This window comes from Danio aesculapii, chromosome 17 (assembly GCF_903798145.1).
Source record: "Danio aesculapii chromosome 17, fDanAes4.1, whole genome shotgun sequence".
Taxonomy (NCBI): domain Eukaryota; kingdom Metazoa; phylum Chordata; class Actinopteri; order Cypriniformes; family Danionidae; genus Danio; species Danio aesculapii.
The window spans coordinates 14,339,020-14,342,489 of NC_079451.1; the positions used below are offsets into that span (position 1 = coordinate 14,339,020).

General features: G+C 33.8%; 1 protein-coding gene across 2 annotated transcripts in view; it reads right to left on the reverse strand.

The window, feature by feature from the left end:
* Nucleotides 1–390: 390 nt before the first annotated feature.
* fosl2 (FOS like 2, AP-1 transcription factor subunit) overlaps nt 391–3,470 on the reverse strand; it is a 14,257-nt gene continuing 11,177 nt past the window's right edge. For both annotated transcript variants that reach the window (XM_056476646.1, XM_056476645.1), the window contains one exon: nt 391–3,470. This exon is cut by the window's right edge and continues 1,449 nt beyond it. The gene's annotated coding sequence lies outside the window, so the exon portion shown is untranslated.

Below are 3,470 nucleotides of genomic sequence, written 5' to 3' on the forward strand. Positions count from 1 at the left end.
ACAAAATGTTTCAAAGTAATATTGGCACCATATTTCAGCTATATTGGCATTGACATTAATCTCCTTAGTTCATTGTTTCTTAAACATATGTGTTATAATCTGACAAACCTAAACTTCTTTAGTTGAAAATATTTATTCTGCATCTTTTATTTTTATAACAACATGTATTACAATTACTTTGGTACTAATTTATATAGAACGTCTGAATTCCTGAACTATTTTAGGTAAATTATCTAAGAATTACAGATAATTTACTTTTTCCAGAGGAAAGGTAAATTACAGTAACTAGTTACTTTGTAACTAATTACAGCCAACACCATCTAAGACTATATTACATTATATTCAAATTTTGTAATTGCTCATACAATAATTTGGGACACATAATGCACATTTCATAACTTTAAAATGAATTATTTATTTAAAATATAAGATTTCCACACCGACAGATGCATTGGGCCTAAAAGTCAATACACAACTGCAAAACAGCCATGAACGTTTTTGAAACTCATTTATTTCTTACCAAAATTTCAACTTGGCAAATAACTTTCAACCTTGCACATAATCATTACAAAATTTGATCAGTTGAAATTAGACAATGGGTCTTTTTTCATAATAATGCAAGATAAAGAATGCACCTTTAATCGAAACATCAGTTTGGATGTCATTTGAAATGTACTGTGTATAAAGTAAAAGTAAACAATTTAGTATAATGTGTGCCCAAATTAGCATTAATTAGCATTAGCGTGTTTTGTTTTGCATAAAGTGCTTCCTGTTTCCTTTACTTCATCAACGCCATTTATGTTATGCTGATTGAATGTATTCATGTCAAAACAAAAAAACATATTTTTGATGTCTTGTATTGTCGTTATTATTATTAACGACTCTTATTGCAATGACGATGTCAAATGCTAGTTTTCACAGAACAATATTAGGGCGTTTTAAAAACGATGTGCGTAAATAAGAGATATATGACGCATAAAGCAGGTGCATTCTGCCATCTTGTAACAGACGTAAAGAAACAAGCACCACATCGTAACAATGATATATCCAGCAAACCCAAACACTGTGCACAGCAAAGTACGACTATCCAAAAATAACACTTTTTAAATGTTTTTTATTATTATTATCATTATAATAAATTTAAATTACCAAAGAAACAAACACATATTGCTGTTTTTGTAGGTTGTTTTCTGTCTTCCAACAACAGTTAAAGCAATAAAAAAGAGATAGAAAGAGACAGACAGGGAGAGAGAAAATACATTGACTGATAAGCAGTACATGTGCAGAAAGCTGTATAGGTGGCTTCCTCAAATTACACAAGGTTCAAAGACAAACAGAGAACAGTTTACAGCACACAGTCTTCAAACAGTTTCCTTTTGGATGGTGGAACATAGAATCGCTCATCCTTGTTTTTAACAAACACTAAAACTCTTTTGGATTCTTCCAAACAAAGTCCTTCAAGTAGAGGCCACATTTGAGCTCAGTTTCTGTTCAATAAATACTCTATTTTTCCTCACCTTACTGCGGTAATAGTAACCTCTCTGAAGTTCAGTGTCCATTCCGATTGCAATTTGGATATTTATTCAGTGTCTAAACACCCACCTTTTGTCATTTTGCTTTCCCTGTTTTATCAATCATCACAAGGAATGGTGTTTTATTTGATTGTAAGTTTGCAACAAAGTGCAGTAATCAGTGCCAACCAGTGTTTCAGGGAGAAGAGTTCATAGATATATATTCATTTAAACTGCACCCTGAAAAGGGGCCGACATAAAAGTACATATTATAAAAGTAATACATAGTTTGCTATCTTTATTCGAAAACCACAGTGTGCACCAATACAAAAGCAGTATTGCCATGTCAGGGTTGGAGGCAGAGCCCAATATGGCTAGTTTCCCTCATGTACTGTTATATTGTGTTCTGTGTGCAATTGCTTCTAGTAATGCTTGTATGGCTCGCTGACACAGAAGAAAATCCCTGACAGTAGATTTGCTGATGCAATAAAGTGTTTTTTTTTTCTTTGTTTGTTTAACTTTACATAACAAAAGCTATGTAAATTTGGCAATCTATCCTTAGTGCTTGCGTCGCATATACAAAATATCGACAAAGGTCATCATTTTATTATACAAGTTGGTTCTTTCAACATTTAGCAGTCAGGCTCATCCAGTGAACCCTAAATATTAAAAACAGCAGAGCACAAAATACAATGCGACAATATTCAGACGTACACATACAAAGGTGATGATGTTTTAGGGCAGCTATCTAAGCTAGTGTCCTGATTCTGTACCTATCGAGAATTTTTCAGGCAATCCCACTCTTTAATAATGCTGGGTACACACTAAAAGATGATTTTATTGAAATCTTATTAGAGACCACACAAACAGGGACAAAAAAATCCATCCCGATCTCACGAGGATACATAACTCTTTTACGTATTATCAGAAAAGTGCCTAATTTATACAAATTGATCATATGTATGATTTTTAAAGGGATGCGTGCCCCCAATCCACACCTAAACCTAAATGAGAAAGTTGTACTAATTACAAATGAGATCGTACAAAGAAATAATAACTACCCACTAAATCAAAAAGTTACGAATTGACCCAAGTTACGAAAATTAGATATCACCAACTTGCTCGTATAGTGTGTGGCATGCCATGAGACGGCGCACCACACACCAACAGATCGACTGTTCAAATCTTGCAGAATCTCTTGAGACTAGAGATCAAACATGGCGGACAAATAACTCAATAAACATTGACATTATTGACAAATCAAAAAGCTACGAATCGACCCAAGATACGAACATTTTTAGATTTCACTGTTTGCTCGTATAGTATGTGGCATGCCGTGAAAAAGCACACCACACACTAACAGATCGTTAATTTTTCAAATCTTGCAAAATGTCTTGAGACTAGAGAACAAACATGGCGGACAAATAACTGCATAAACATCAACATCATTTATCGACAAATCTTTATAAAAAGTTATAAATTGACCCAAGTTACGAAATTTTTTTAGATTTCACCATTTTGTTCATAGAGTGTGGCATGCCGTGAAACAGCACACCACACACCAACAGATCTTCAACTGTTCAAATCTTGCAGAATCTCTCGAGACTAATAAACAAACATGGTAGACAAATACCTGAATAAACATAGACATCATTTATCGACATAAATCTACAAGCTGATCTTCCACTAAATCAAAAAGTTATGAATTGACCCAAGTTTCGAACATTATTAGATTTTCACCATTTTGTTTGTATAGTGTGTGGCGTGCCGTGAGACAGCACACCACACACCAACAGATCAACTGTTCAAATCTTGCAGAATCACCTGAGACTAGCGAACAAACATGGCGGACAAATAACTGAATAAACATCAACATCATTTATCGACTTAATCTTCAAGCTGAAATCAAAAAGTTACGAATTGCCATGAGATTGTGTTGAAAATGGTTAGAATTCATTG